Consider the following 18609-nt stretch of genomic DNA (forward strand, 5'->3'; position numbering starts at 1 on the left):
CATATATCATAATCAAAGCATTCATTATATCAAAGACTTATCCAAGTAATCAAGGTAAAACACATAAGAGCACTTAAGCAAACAAGTAATGTGAATTGTGGGAACTCGATACAAACCATCTCGAGTTGTAATCCCAATCAAATAGTAGTCCACTTTTACCTTTCAAATGTGTTGTCTAGGATGTCTTTGAGCTTGTTCAATTCTGTCCAAGATCAATTACCAAACACAACTCAAATTCTGTTCAATATCAACTCAACCTTCCACAAGAACTTCAAAGGAAACTCAACCAACCTTGTGTGTTCTTCTATCGGTTTCGAATTCAACGTTCTCGAGTTCACTTGTCCTGTTTACACACTGAAATCATAGCATAACAAACAAGGAATCATCAGCTAATAGTTCAACAACTTCAGATTCCAAGAACAATAGCAAATCATTTCGATTCAAGAGTTCGACGGCATTTCGGTATTACTTCGGCGATCCCGAACAACTCTAAATCATTTCTAACATTCATATCAGATGTTCAACAACTCAACTCAACATATCAGCAAGTATATATCAATCGAAACATATCTGGAAATCATAAGGACATGATATACACATCACTCTTTAACCAAACTTCAAGAACATCAAAGCTAGAAGATCAAAACCATCAAAATTCATTCCAACTTCTGATCCCTGTCCATTTCGAATTCTCAAACCAACATGAAAGACAGAAAAACTTACATCAAATCGAAGGTCTTGTCGAGAGGATTCCAAAACATCTTTCGGAATCGAATTCGGATAACCGTAGCTCAAGATATAAGGATTTGAAGATGAAGAAGCTTGAAGATCTCTTGAAAGTTGCTCTCGGTTCTTTTTCTTTCCTTGGGCTGAAGAATCTGATGGAATTGCAAGATAATTACACGTGACTAAGCCTAGGAATAACAAGTGTCCCACTAACAATCACAATTTTGCACTTTAGCCCCTCAACTATGCAATAATTGCAATTCAGTCCTTAATTCCTCCATTCATTCAATTTCAATCCTAATCAATTTAAGAATATTAGAATTTAAATCAAAACTCCAAATATTCCCAAATTAATTAATTCTCGGATTAAAATTAAATAATTACGGGCGTTACAATTCCCCCCCACTAAGACTCGATTTCGTCCTCGAAATCTTAGTAATATCAACAAATCATATCACAGATATCAGATAACAGAAAACTAAAGGAGACTCACATCAAGAAAATAACTCTGGAAATCGTTGTCTCATATCTGATTCAGTCTCCCAAGTCGCTTCTGTAATACCATGACGACTCCACTGAACCTTCACAAGCGGAATAGTCTTCGTACGAAGTTGCTTCTCTTTACGATCAAGAATCTGAATCGGCTTTTCGAAATAACTCAAAGTCTCGTCGAGTTCAGCTTCATCAGATTGAAGTACATGAGATTCATCAGAAAGATACTTTCAAAGCATTGATACATGAAAGACATCATGTATTACAGATAACGCCGGAGGAAGAGCTAATCGATAGGCAAGATTGCCTATTTTCTCCAGAATTTCATACGGACCAATGTAGCGTGGAGACAACTTCCCTCGCTTGCCAAATCTGACTTGTAACTCTGAAAGGAGAAATCTTCAGGAATACTCGATCCCCCTGTTCAAAAGACAAAGGTCGACGTCGAATGTTAACATATTTCGCTTGTCTATCTTGAGTTGTCTTCATTCTTGTCTGAATAAGCTTCACTTGATCAGTCAGATCACGTATCATATCAGGGCCAGTGTCAGGTACTTCTGAAATATCATCCCAGTACAAAGGAGATCGACATTTTCTTCCGTATAAAGCTTCAAATGGAGCCATTCCAATACTCGATTGGTAGCTGTTGTTGTACGAGAATTCACAAAGAGGTAATGAATCTTGCCAACTCGTGCCAAAATCAAGCACTACAGCTCTCAATCATGTCCTCCAATGTCTGAATGGTACGCTCAGACTGCCCGTCTGTTTGTGGATGATAAGCTGTGCTCAAACGAAGCTGAGTACCCAAAGCACTCTGTAAGCTATGCCAGAAGTGAGATGTAAATCGAGGATCACGATCTGATACAATAGACTTCGGCACACCATGTAATCTGACAACTTCACGGACATAAATCTCTAACCATCTGATCATGTCTGTACGTCATACGATAAGGTATAAAACACGCAGCCTTCGTCAATCTATCGATAATCACCCAGATAGCATCATAACCTCTAGAAGATCGAGGTAATCTCGTCACGAAATCCATGGAAATAAGATCCCATTTCCATTCAGGCACGGATTAAACTCTGTAAACAAGCCAGGTGGTTTCTTCCTTTCAGCCTTCACCTGTTGGCAGTTCAGACACCGAGATACAAAATCAGTGATATCAGAACCTTCATTGGTTTCCACCAGTTTCGAGTCTTCAGATCATTATACATCTTCCTACCTCCAGGATGAATACTATAACGAACTACAATGCGCCTCTGTCAGTAGTTGTTGTCGCACATCAGAAATATCAGGCACTACAAGGCGATTGTGAACATAAAGAAGATCATCTCGAACCCGGTATTCAGATACATGCCCTGATCTGACTTTCTCAATAGAATTCTGTATATTCTGATCAAGTTTCTGAGCATCTCGAATTCTTACCAATAAAGCTGGTTCAGCTTTCATTTGATTAGAGTCGAAGAGGTTGATAATTCGTATCAAATACTAACCCAGACAGACAACAGTCTTCAATCAAATTTGATACACCAATCGTCGATAAGGACAAAGAACATACCTTTCGACTAAGTGCATCTGCTGCCGGCATTCGATTTCCCTGGATAGTACTTAATCTCACAATCAAAGTCTTTAAGCAAATCAAGCCACCTCCGCTGTCTCATATTCAATTCTGACTATAAAAATAGATACTTCAGACTCTTGTGATCAGAATAAATCTCAAACTGCTCCCCGTACAGATAATGTCGCCAAATTTTCAAAGCAAATACAAATGGCGGCCAATTCAAGATCATGAATCGGATATCTGGTTTCGTGAGACTTCAAACTGTCTTGAGGCATAAGCAATCACATGTCCTCGCAAGCATCAAGACACACCCTAATCCTCGATGAGATGCATCACAGTAAACAGTGAAACCACCAGTACCTGAAGGAATCGTCAAGACTGGTGCACTGGTCAGTCGTGTCTTCAACTCAAGAAAACTAGATTCACAAGCTTCAGACCAGACAAAAGGAGCATTTTTCTGAGTTAACTGAGTAATTGGGCTTCGCAATACTGGAAAAATCTTTGATAAATCGACGATAATACCCAGCCAATCCCATAAAACTCCGGATCTCAGGAACAGATGTCGGTCTTGACCAACGGATTACTGCTTCTACTTTACTTGGATCCACAGAAATACCATTTCCAGATATAATATGTCCAAGAAAGACAACCTGTTTCAGCCAAAACTCACATTTCGAAAGTTTAGCATACAATTTCTAGGCTTCGTAAGGTTTTCAAAACTGTTCTCAGATGTTCAGCATGATCAATCAGATTCTTGGAATATATCAGAATATCATCAATAAAGATAATTACAAAATCATCGAGATACTTCTGAAACACACGGTTCATCAAAGCCATGAATACAGCTGGAGCATTCGTCAAACCAAACGGCATAACTATAAACTCATAATGGCCATACCTGGTTCTGAACGCAGTCTTAGGAATATCAGAATCCCTAACTCTCAGCTGATGGTATCCAGATCTCAGATCAATCTTGGAATACACAGAAGAAACCCTGCAACTGGTCAAATAAAATCATCAATACGAGGCAAAGGGTATTTGTTCTTTACCGTAGCCTTGTTCAGTTGCCGGTAATCAATACACAATCTCATTGATCCGTCTTTCTTTCTGACAAACAGAACTGGAGCACCCCAAGGAGAAACACTGGGTCGAATGTATCCCTTGGCCAATAAATCTTCTAACTGTTTCTTTCAACTCTTTTAATTCCACTGGTGCCATTCGATATGGTGCCTTCGAAATCGGTGAAATTCCAGGCATCAGTTCAATGTTGAAGTCAATCTCACGATACGGAGGTAATCCTGGAATCTCATCCGGAAAGACGTCCGCAAATTCACTAACCACTGGCAAGTCAGCCAGGTTCGGGCTAGTTTTCAACGTATCCACCGCATAAACAAGAAATCCCTCTGCTCCTTTCTGCAAAAGTCGGGTCATAGATAATACAAGAAATAAGAGGAATCTTAGCACGTGAACCCTTACCATAGAATTTCCATTCTCCAGCCATCTCAGGTCTGAATCTCACTACCTTCTGAAAGCAATCGACGGTAGCTCTGTACTTATTCAGACATATCAATCCCAATAATACAATCAAAATCAGACATACCAAGTACAAAACAATCGATCTCAATCTCATTACCCTCATACTGTAGTACACAATTCTTTACTATCTGAATCGAGATAAGACCCCTCCCCAAAGGAGAAGAAACAGATACTACAACTGGTAATGACTCAACAGGCAAAGAATGCAATGCAACAAATTTGGCAGATAGAAACGTATGGGATGCACCGTATCAAACAACACATAAGCAGAATAACCAGAAATAGAACAGTTACCTGCAATCACATCATCAGGTGCTCCCTGTGCCTGCTCCTCAGTCAAAGCAAAGACATGAGCCCGCTGTCTCTGAGGCTGATTGCCTGCCTGACCTCCACCTGGTCGAGTCTGCTGCTGTGGATGTGCTGGCTGGAAAGAATGAACAGAAGAGGCCTGTCTTCCAGGTTGAGCCACTGATCGTGATGACTCTGCACCTCTTGCCTGTCCAGTATTTCTCTGAGGACACACCCTTGCAAAATGACCCGTCTGTTGCATATATGGCACCTCCCAGATACACCTCGGCACTGATCGGTTGGATGATTTCCACCACAATGTTGCAGAACACTCCTGACTTCTGCTTCGTACCACTGGAACTCGAAGAACTGCTCCCAGACTTCTTAAATTGTTTTCCTCTTGCTTGCAAGAACCCTTTCTTTCCACTGCTACTACCACCTTCAAATCGAAAAGACTGTTGCGGAGTTGGAGCTGCAGGTTGTGACTGTCTCAGAGGTTGTGCGGTATACGAAGCTCCTCGCTGCTGTATCAAACCAGCTTCCGCTCCCTTGGCACTGTTCAAGGCATCAGCAAAGGTATTCGGTCGCCTTGTATTCACCAGTGTAAAAACATCCGGACTCAGGCCATTGATAAACTGATCAGCCATAGCCTCGTCACTGTCAGCAACATGTGGAGCAAAACGTAGCAATGTAGAAAATTTTGCAACGTAGTCTTCGATATTCAAATTCCCCTGTTTCAGATTTGCAAACTCAGCCCTTTATCCTTGCGGTAAGACACAGGAAAGAAGCGTTGGTAGAACTCAGTTTTGAAGACATTCCAAGTCAGTACAGTTCCTCTACGCTCCACAGCTCTTTTTGTAGTGAACCACCAGCTCTTCGTAACTTCATGCAACTGATTCCCAATCAATCTAACTCTCCGTTCATCCCCGTAGTCAAGTGAATCAAATAGCATCTCCATATCATCAAGCCATCCCTCGCATTCAACGGCATTTTCTGTACCTTTCAAAGTAGGCGGCTTGTAGGATTGGAAACGTTTCAGAAGTGTTTCCATAGGAGTTGCTGTCATATCAGTCATATCTCTTGACGTACTTCCCTGTTCATTACTCGGCACTGCAGTAGCTCGAGGCACTATCGGTGTAACAACTGTCGGTGGAGTATGAACTGTCTGTTCTGGCAGAGGAATAGGAACCTGTGGTAGAGTAGGAACCTGTGGTCGAAGAGAAGGTCTTCCTGGTCGTCGAGACATATCTGATTATCAAAATGGTTAGGATACCAAATCATCAAATTATCTCAGTCCTCCTCTGATCATCTTACCTCTGATCAAGACTCGGTTCTGATTCAGGTGTAAATATAGAATCGAAGAACAAGTACTCAACAAGACATGCTTCCAATCAAATCCGATAATCAGGTAGCATATCATAATTAACAGATCACATGCCTCTAATCATTCCAGATATTCCAGTAAACATGTGTCGTTAATTATAGTACTCATACTTTCAAATAAAATAAATACAATATTGTAATAAATTACTTGAAAGTAAATCATGCTATCATTTAAACCATGTAATTCAATCACGTAATTAAATCATAGAATAGATCATAAATAAGTAAAGCAGATGACTCGATCTACCCCACTCATTGTCTATCTAAGTCCAGAATTGTCTTGCTCTGATACCACCTGTTGTGATGACCCGAGTTCTAATCTCTCATTAATCTCATTAATCATTATTAAACCATGTTAGACAATAATCAAAGTCTAAACAAAAGAATAAAAAAAAATTTTTTTTTTTTTTTAAATAAATTGCTCTGCGCACGCGCGGGCATCACCCCTCGCGCGCGCGCCGGCCAATGGGACCGAGGCCCCCTGGCTTGGCTCGCGCGGGCGCGAGCAGGAGCTCGCCCGTGCGCCAGCCAAACCAACAGAAAAAAAATATGGCTCAGCTGCTGTCAAAAACGAGATCATGCCTATGATTGATTCAAGATCATGTCCTACCAAAGTCTAGACATGGTTTAATCAATCATAACATCTAACATGCATTCTAACATGCTATAATTGTTAGGAATAAACCATTCCAAGGCTTTACAACATAATCATAATTCTCATAACATGCAATAACATTGTCATATATCAAGTTCAAGACACCTTATGTTGATTCAAGGATTTACAATATATTTCCAATCCTATAAACATCAACAAAACCACAACTCAATCATCTACAAGTCTTGGTACAAGTATCTTCTAACATGATCATGTTTAAGACTCAATAAACTTCATGACAGCACACATAACTCCTAACTCGGATCCTCACGCTATATCGATTTCATCCCTTGTTCTTTAAGTCCGCCTTTGCCCGGTTCCACTTCCTCCTATTGCAATGACACATACAACAAAACAATAGCCGGATAACTCCGGTGAGAAATAGATTTCCCAGTAAAAGCAACTAAACATGCATAATCAATATCACAATCATGATATAGAAGTAAATACAATGCATGCTTTCAAAACAAGGTTCATTTCGTCATTCATCGACTGGGATCCCGAGAAGAAGATATCATAGCTAATCCACCGACACACCCTATCGAGGTGGGGCTACTATCTTGCTCCTCTAGTCTTTGAAGCCATTATATATGTAGTTCAGACACTAGGCTAAAACAACCACCCAGGCCATACATATACAATCCCTCAAATCGTCTATTCGAACGTGTCCGTTCATTTCAAATTCAAGGAATAAGTCATCAAGATGAATGCAACATATATCATAATCAAAGCATTCATTATATCAAAGACTTATCCAAGTAATCAAGGTAAAACACATAAGAGCACTTAAGCAAACAAGTATGTGAATTGTGGGAACTCGATACAAACCATCTCGAGTTGTAATCCCAATCAAATAGTAGTCCACTTTTACCTTTCAAATGTGATGTCTAGGATGTCTTTGAGCTTGTCCAATTCTGTCCAAGATCAATTACCAAACACAACTCAAATTCTGTTCAATATCAACTCAACCTTCCACAAGAACTTCAAAGGAAACTCAACCAACCTTGTGTGTTCTTCTATCGGTTTCGAATTCAACGTTCTCGAGTTCACTTGTCCTGTTTACACACTGAAATCATAGCATAACAAACAAGGAATCATCAGCTAATAGTTCAACAACTTCAGATTCCAAGAACAATAGCAAATCATTTCGATTCAAGAGTTCGACGGCATTTCGGTATTACTTTGGCGATCCCGAACAACTCTAAATCATTTCTAACATTCATATCAGATGTTCAACAACTCAACTCAACATATCAGCAAGTATATATCAATCGAAACATATCTGGAAATCATAAGGACATGATATACACATCACTCTTTAACCAAACTTCAAGAACATCAAAGCTAGAAGATCAAAACCATCAAATTCATTCCAACTTCTGATCCCTGTCCATTTCGAATTCTCAAACCAACATGAAAGACAGAAAAACTTACATCAAATCGAAGGTCTTGTCGAGAGGATTCCAAAACATCTTTCGGAATCGAATTCGGATAACCGTAGCTCAAGATATAAGGATTTGAAAATGAAGATGAAGCTTGAAGATCTCTTGAAAGTTGCTCTCGGTTCTTTTCTTTCCTTGGGCTGAAGAATCTGATGGAATTGCAAGATAATTACACGTGACTAAGCCTAGGAATAACAAGTGTCCCACTAACAATCACAATTTTGCACTTTAGGCCCCTCAACTATGCAATAATTGCAATTCAGTCCTTAATTCCTCCATTCATTCAATTTCAATCCTAATCAATTTAAGAATATTAGAATTTAAATCAAAACTCCAAATATTCCCAAATTAATTATTCTCGGATTAAAATTAAATAATTCCGGGCGTTACAATAACGGAAATAACACTAGGATTACACTATAGTATAACTAAAATTACACTAGGTTTACACTATAGTGCAACTAAATTTACACTACAATAACACTATAGTATAACTAAAATAACACATGAATTACACTATAGTATAACTAAAATTACACTAGGATTACACTATAGTATAACTAAAATAACACTAGCAATACACTATAGTATAACTAAATTTACACTACAATAACACTATAGTATAACTAAAATAACACTAGAATTACACTATAGTATAACTAAAATTACACTAGTATTACACTATAGTATAACTAAATTTATACTACAATAACACTATAGTATAACTAAAAATACACTAGCATTACACTATAGTATAACTAAAATTACACTAGGTTTACACTATAGTATAACTAAATTTACAGTACAATAACACTATAGTATAACTAAAATAACACTAGAATTACTCTATAGTATATAACTAAAATTACACTAGGTTTACACTATAGTGTAACTAAATTTATACTACAATAACACTATAGTATAACTAAAATAACATTAGCATTACACTGTAATATAACTAAAATTACACTAGGTTTACACTATAGTATAACTAAATTTACATTACAATAACACTATAGTATAACTAAAATAACACTAGAATTACACTATAGTATATAACTAAAATTACACTAGGTTTACACTATAGTGTAACTAAATTTACACTGCAATAACACTATAGTATAACTAAAATAACACTAGAATTACACTATAGTATAACTAAAATTACACTAGGATTATACTATAGTATAACTAAATTTAATCTGCAATAACACTATAGTATAACTAAAATAACACTAGCATTACACAATAGTATAACTAAAATTACACTAGGTTTACACTATAGTATAACTAAAATAACACTAGCGTTAGACTATAGTATAACTAAAATAACACTAGCATTAGACTATAGTATAACTAAAATTACACTAGGATTACACTATAGTATAACTAAATTTACACTATAATAAAACTATAGTATAACTAAAATAACACTAGAATTACACTATAATAAAACTAAAATTACACTAGGATTATACTATAGTATATAACTAAAATAACACTAGCATTACACTATAGTATAACTAAAATAACACTAGAATTACACTATAATAAAACTAAAATTACACTAGGATTACACTATAGTATAACTAAAATTACACTAGATTTACAATATAGTATAACAAAATTTACACTACAATAACACTATAGTATAACTAAAATAACACTAGAATTACACTATAGTATAACTAAAATTAAACTAAATTTACACTATAGTTTAACTAAAATAACACAAGAATTACACTATAGTATAACTAAAATTACACTAGGATTACACTATAGTATAACTAAATTTACGCTACAATAACACTATAGTATAACGAAAATAACACTAGCATTATACTATAGTATAACTAAAATTACACTAGGATTACACTATAGTATAACTAAATTTACACTACAATAACACTATAGTATATATAAAATAACACTAGCATTAGACTATAGTATAACTAAAATAACACTAGCATTAGACTATAGTATAACCAAAATAACACTAGCATTAGACTATAGTATAACTAAATTTACACTACAATAACACTATAGTATAACTAAAATAACACTAGAATTACAATATAATAAAACTAAAATTACACTAGGATTACACTATAGTATATAACTAAAATAACACTAGCATTACACTATAGTATAACTAAAATTACACTAGATTTACACTATAGTATAACAAAATTTACACTACAATAACACTATAGTATAACTAAAATAACACTAGCATTACACTATAGTATAACTAAAATTACACTAGATTTACACTATAGTATAACTAAATTTACACTACAATAATACTATAGTATAACTAAAATAACACTAGCATTACATTATTGTATAACTAAAATTACACTTGGATTAACTATAGTATAACTAAATTTGCACTACAATAACACTATAGTATAACTAAAATAACACTAGCATTATACTGTAATATAACTAAAATTATACTAGGTTTACACTATAGTATAACTAAATTTACACTACAATAACACTATAGTATAACTAAAATAACACTAGGATTACACTATAGTATATAACTAAAATAACACTAGCATTACACTATAGTATAACTAAAATTACACTAGATTTACACTATAGTATAACAAAATTTACACTACAATAACATTATAGTATAACTAAAATAACACTAGCATTACACTATAGTATAACTAAAATTACACTAGATTTACACTATAGTATAACTAAATTTACACTACAATAATACTATAGTATAACTAAAATAACACTAGCATTACATTATAGTATAACTAAAATTACACTTGGATTAACTATAGTATAACTAAATTTACACTACAATAACACTATAGTATAACTGAAATAACACTAGGATTACACTATAGTATAACTAAAATTACACTAGGTTTACACTATAGTGTAACTAAATTTACACTACAATAACACTATAGTATAACTAAAATAACACTAGAATTACACTATAATAAAACTAAAATTACACTAGGATTATACTATAGTATATAACTAAAATAACACTAGCATTACACTATAGTATAACTAAAATTACATTAGATTTACTCTATAGTATAACAAAATTTACACTACAATAACACTATATTATAACTAAAATAACACTAGTATTACACTATAGTATAACTAAAATTACACTAGATTTACACTATAGTATAACTAAAATTACACTAGATTTACACTATAGTATAACAAAATTTACACTACAATAACACTATAGTATAACTAAAATAACACTAGCATTACACTATAGTATAACTAAAATTACACTAGATTTACACTATAGTATAACTAAATTTACCCTACAATAATACTATAGTATAACTAAAATAACACTAGCATTACATTATAGTATAACTAAAATTACACTTGGATTAACTATAGTATAACTAAATTTGCACTACAATAACACTATAGTATAACTAAAATAACACTAGCATTACACTGTAATATAACTAAAAATACACTAGGTTTACACTATAGTATAACTAAATTTACACTACAATAACACTATAGTATAACTAAAATAACACTAGGATTACACTATAGTATATAACTAAAATAACACTAGCATTACACTATAGTATAACTAAAATTACACTAGATTTACACTATAGTATAACAAAATTTACACTACAATAACATTATAGTATAACTAAAATAACACTAGCATTACACTATAGTATAACTAAAATTACACTAGATTTACACTATAGTATAACTAAATTTACACTACAATAATACTATAGTATAACTAAAATAACACTAGCATTACATTATAGTATAACTAAAATTACACTTGGATTAACTATAGTATAACTAAATTTACACTACAATAACACTATAGTATAACTGAAATAACACTAGGATTACACTATAGTATAACTAAAATTACACTAGGTTTGCACTATAGTGTAACTAAATTTACACTACAATAACACTATAGTATAACTAAAATAACACTAGAATTACACTATAATAAAACTAAAATTACCCTAGAATTATACTATAGTATATAACTAAAATAACACTAGCATTACACTATAGTATAACTAAAATTACATTAGATTAACTCTATAGTATAACCAAATTTACACTACAATAACACTATAGTATAACTAAAATAACACTAGCATTACACTATAGTATAACTAAAATTACACAAGATTTACACTATAGTATAACTAAATTTACACTACAATAACACTATAATATTACTAAAATAACACTAGCATTACATTATAGTATAACTAAAATTACCCTTGGATTAACTATAGTATAACTAAGTTTACACTACAATAACACTATAGTATAACTGAAATAACACTAGGATTACACTATAGTATAACTAAAATTACACTAGGTTTACACTATAGTGCAACTAAATTTACACTACAATAAGACTATAGTATAACTAAAATAAGACATGAATTACACTATAGTATAACTAAAATTACATTAGGATTACACTATAGTATAACTAAAATAACACTAGCATTACACTATAGTATAACTAAATTTACACTACAATAACACTATAGTATAACTAAAATAACACTAGAATTACACTATAGTATAACTAAAATTACACTAGTATTACACTATAGTATAACTAAATTTACACTACAATAACACTATAGTATAACTAAAATAACACTAGCATTACACTATAGTATAACTAAAATTACACTAGGTTTACACTATAGTATAACTAAATTTACAGTACAATAACACTATAGTATAACTAAAATAACACTAGAATTACACTATAGTATATAACTAAAATTACACTAGGTTTACACCATAGTGTAACTAAATTTACACTACAATAACACTATAGTATAACTAAAATAACACTAAAATTACACTATAGTATAACTAAAATTACATTAGGATTACACTATAGTATAACTAAAATAACACTAGCATTACACTATAGTATAACTAAAATTACACTAGGTTTACACTATAGTATAACTAAATTTACACTACAATAACACTATAGTATAACTAAAATAACACTAGCATTACACTATATTTTTACTAAAATTACATAGGTTTACACTATAGTATAACTAAATTTACACTACAATAATACTATAGTATAACTAAAATAACACTAGCATTACACTATAGTATATCTAAAATAACATTAGCATTAGACTATAGTATAACTAAAATTACACTAGGATTACATTATAGTATAACTAAATTTACACTACAATAACACTATAGTATAACTAAAATAACACTATAATAAAACTAAAATTACATTTGGATTACACTATAGTATATAACTAAAATAACACTAGCATTACACTATAGTATAACTAAAATTACACTAGATTTACAATATAGTATAACAAAATTTACACTACAATAACACTATAGTATAACTAAAATAACACTAGAATTACACTATAGTATACTAAAATTACACTAGATTTATACTATAGTATAACTAAAATAACACAAAAATTACACTATAGTATAACTAAAATTACACTAGGATTACACTATAGTATAACTAAATTTACACTACAATAACACTATAGTATAACTAAAATAACACTAGCATTACACTATAGTATAACTAAAATTACACTAGGTTTACACTATAGTATAACTAAATTTACACTACAATAACACTATAGTATAACTAAAATAACACTAGAATTACACTATAGTATAACTAAAATAACACTAGGATTAAACTATAGTATAACTAAATTTACACTACAATAACACTATAGTATAACTAAAATAACACTAGAATTACACTATAATAAAACTAAAATTACACTAGGATTACACTATAATATATAACTAAAATAAAACTAGCATTACACTATAGTATAAATAAAATTACACTAGATTTACAATATAGTATAACAAAATTTACACTACAATAACACTATAGTATAACTAAAATAACACTAGGTTTACACTATAGTATAACTAAATTTACACTACAATAACACTATATTATAACTAAAATAACACTATAATTACACTATATTATATAACTAAAATTACACTAAGTTTACACTATAGTGTAACTAAATTTACACTGCAATAACACTATAGTATAACTAAAATAACACTAGAATTACACTATAGTATAACTAAAATTACACTAGGATTATACTATAGTATAACTAAATTTAATCTACAATAACACTATAGTATAACTAAAATAACACTAGCATTACACAATAGTATAACTAAAATTTCACTAGGTTTACACTATAGTATAACTAAATTTACACTACAATAACACTATACTAAAATAACTGTAACGACCCACTATATCAAGACGGGTCTTTTCAGCGTGCTTATGTCCTCACTCACACGCACCCTGAGAAACTTCCCAGAGGGTCACCCATCCTATAATTTCCACAAGTCAAGCAAGCTTAACTTTGGAGTTCTTATATGATGAGCTTCCGAAAAGAAGATGCACCTTCTTGATATGAGTTGTACATATCAAATTTTTGTACCTCTCATTCCGGTGTGGGATCGGTTCATTCATGTCACCCGTCGCCCATTCTTTGGTGGGGTTTCCATCTTTCAGGTATTAACCACCCATATTGCGGACCATGTACCGCCCTAGGACTTTTTGGCTCCGGGTATCACATGCCCACCAGCTTCCGCTTGGTTCGTCCCCGAACCACACCGTACTGGGAGAGGCCAGGCTCTGATACCATTTGTAACGACCCACTATATCAAGACGGGTCTTTTCAGCGTGCTTATGTCCTCACTCACACGCACCCTGAGAAACTTCCCAGAGGGTCACCCATCCTATAATTTTCCCAAGTCAAGCACGCTTAACTTTGGAGTTCTTATATTATGAGCTTCCGAAAAGAAGATGCACCTTCTTGATATGAGTTGTACATATCAAATTTTTGTACCTCTCATTCCGGTGTGGGATCGGTTCATTCATGTCACCCGTCGCCCATTCTTTGGTGGGGTTACCATCTTTCAGGTATTAACCACCCATATTGCGGACCATGTACTGCCCTAGGACTTTTTGGCTCCGGGTGTCACAATAACACTAGCATTACACAATAGTATAACTAAAATTTCACTAGGTTTACACTATAAAATAACTAAATTTACACTACAATAACATTAGTATAACTAAATTTACACTACAATAACACTATAGTATAACTAAAATAACACTAGCGTTAGACTATAGTATAACTAAAATAACACTAGCATTAGACTATATTATAACTAAAATTACACTAGGATTACACTATAGTATAACTAAATTTACACTATAATAATACTATAAAACTAAAGTAACACTAGAATTACACTATAATAAAACTAAAATTACACTAGGATTACACTATAGTATATAACTAAAATAACACTAGCATTACACTATAGTATAACTAGAATAACACTAGAATTACACTATAATAAAACTAAAATTACACTAGGATTACACTATAGTATATAACTAAAATAAAACTAGCATTACACTATAGTATAACTAAAATTACACTAGATTTACAATATAGTATAACAAAATTTACACTACAATAACACTATAGTATACTAAAATAACACTAGAATTACACTATAGTATAACTAAAATTACACTAGATTTACACTATAGTATAACAAAAATAACACTAGAATTACACTATAGTATAACTAAAATTACACTAGGATTACACTATAGTATAACTAAATTTACACTACAATAACACTATAGTATAACTAAAATAACACTAGCATTACACTATAGTATAACTAAAATTACACTAGGTTTACACTATAGTATAACTAAATTTACACTACAATAACACTATAGTATAACTAAAATAACACTAGCATTAGACTATAGTATAACTAAAATAACACTAGCATTAGACTATAGTATAACCAAAATAACACTAGCATTAGACTATAGTATAACTAAATTTACACTACAATAACACTATATATAAGTAAAATAACACTAGAATTACAATATAATAAAACTAAAATTACACTAGGATACACTATAGTATATAACTAAAATAACACTAGCATTACACTATAGTATAACTAAAATTACACTAGATTTACACTATAGTATAACAAAATTTACACTACAATAATACTATAGTATAACTAAAATAACACTAGCATTACACTATAGTATAACTAAAATTACACTAGATTTACACTATAGTATAACTAAATTTACACTACAATAACACTATAGTATAACTAAAATAATACTAGCATTACATTATAGTATAACTAAAATTACACTTGGATTACCTATAGTATAACTAAATTTACACTACAATAACACTATAGTATAACTGAAATAACACTAGGATTACACTATAGTATAACTAAAATTACACTAGGTTTACACTATAGTGTAACCAAATTTACACTACAATAACATTATAGTATAACTAAAATAACACTAGAATTACACTATAGTATAACTAAAATTACACTAGGATTACACTATAGTATAACTAAAATAACACTAGCATTACACTATAGTATAACTAAATTTACACTACAATAACACTATAGTATAACTAAAATAACACTAGAATTACACTATAGTATAACTAAAATTACACTAGGATTAAACTATAATATATAACTAAAATAAAACTAGCATTACACTATAGTATAACTAAAATTACACTAGATTTACAATATAGTATAACAAAATTTACACTACAATAACACTATAGTATAACTAAAATTACACTAGATTTACACTATAGTATAACTAAAATAACACTATAATTACAATATAGTATAACTAAAATTACACTAGGATTACACTATAGTATAACTAAATTTACACTACAATAACAATATAGTATAACTAAAATAACACTATCATTTCACTATAGTATAACTAAAATTACACTAGGTTTACACTATAGTATAACTAAATTTACACTACAATAACACTATAGTATAACTAAAATAACACTAGCATTAGACTATAGTATAACTAAAATAACACTAAAATTAGACTATAATATAACCAAAATAACACTATCATTAGACGATAGTATAACTAAATTTACACTACAATAACACTATAGTATAACTAAAATAACACTAGAATTACACTATAGTATAACTAAAATTACACTAGGATTACACTATAGTATATAACTAAAATAAAACTAGCATTACACTATAGTATAACTAAAATAACACTAGATTTACAATATAGTATAACAAAATTTACACTACAATAACACTATAGTATAACTAAAATTACACTAGATTTACACTATAGTATAACTAAAATAACACTAGAATTACAATATAGTATAACTAAAATTACACTAGGATTACACTATAGTATAACTAAATTTACACTACAGTAACAATATAGTATAACTAAAATAACACTATCATTACACTATAGTATAACTAAAATTACACTAGGTTTACACTATAGTATAACTAAATTTACACTACAATAACACTATAGTATAACTAAAATAACACTAGCATTAGAATATAGTATAACTAAAATAACACTAGAATTAGACTATAGTATAACCAAAATAACACTAGCATTAGACTATAGTATAACTAAATTTACACTACAATAACACTATAGTATAACATTATTTCTGTGACGACCCGAGTTCTAATCTCTCAATAAACATTAATCAACAATAATAGACAACAATCAATGTCTAAAAAAAAGAATCAAAAAAAAAAATTTAAAATGGATTGCCCTGCGCACGCGCGGGCATCACCCCTCGCGCGCGCGCAGGCCAATGAGCCTGAAGCCTCAAGGGCGGGCTCGCGCGCGCGCGAGTAATAGCTCGCCTGTGCGCAGGCCACTGCACCAGAAAAAAAAAGAAGGTGCTCAGCTGCTGTCAAAAACTGTTCTTCATTCATTTCCATCCAAGCATCAACTCCTAATGTTTTCATACATGATCTAAATCATATCAACATCTATTATGCTATACAATGGATACAAATAGATCAATACAAGGCCTTAAAACATAAACAAGGTTATCACAACAAGCAAGAAGCATTGTTATACCATTCAAGATCATGATACCCAAGTTGATTCAAAGGATTTACATAACATTTCAAATCCTATAAACATCAACCAAACCACAACTAGATCATCTATAAGTTGTGAATCAAGTAGCTATAACGAGATCATGTTTAAGGCTCAATTCTACAACATGACAGCTCATTCAACTTCTAACTCGGATCATCACGCTATATTCTCTCCTCCCTTGTTCTTCAATTCCGCTTTTGTCCGGATCCACTCCCTCCTATTGCAATGACACATACAACAAAACAATAGCCGGATAACTCCGGTGAGAAATAGATTTCCCAGTAAAAGCAACTAAACATGCATACAAACATATATCAAAATCATGATATAAAAGTAAATACAATGCATGTTTTCAAAACAAGGTTCATCTCATCATTCGTCGGTTGGGATCCCGAGAAGTAGATATCATAACTAATCCACCGACTCTCCCGATCG

At 31.8% G+C, this 18609-nt stretch overlaps 1 long non-coding RNA gene across 2 annotated transcripts; it reads right to left on the reverse strand.

Annotated features, from left to right (window-relative positions):
- Positions 1-291: 291 nt before the first annotated feature.
- On the reverse strand, positions 292-8152 carry LOC140886194 (uncharacterized). 2 transcript variants are annotated; one of them, XR_012151469.1, is made up of 4 exons: positions 8080-8152; positions 7649-7711; positions 7517-7559; positions 292-354 (listed from the first exon to the last, which is right to left on the reverse strand). It is a non-coding gene; the product is annotated as an uncharacterized lncRNA (long non-coding RNA). The 2 variants fall into 2 exon arrangements; XR_012151468.1 differs by lacking the exon at positions 292-354 and adding an exon at positions 6806-6974.
- Positions 8153-18609: the final 10457 nt, after the last annotated feature.

The sequence above is a fragment of the Henckelia pumila genome, chromosome 3 (assembly GCF_033568475.1).
Source record: "Henckelia pumila isolate YLH828 chromosome 3, ASM3356847v2, whole genome shotgun sequence".
In the NCBI taxonomy this organism is placed as follows: Eukaryota; Viridiplantae; Streptophyta; class Magnoliopsida; order Lamiales; family Gesneriaceae; genus Henckelia; species Henckelia pumila.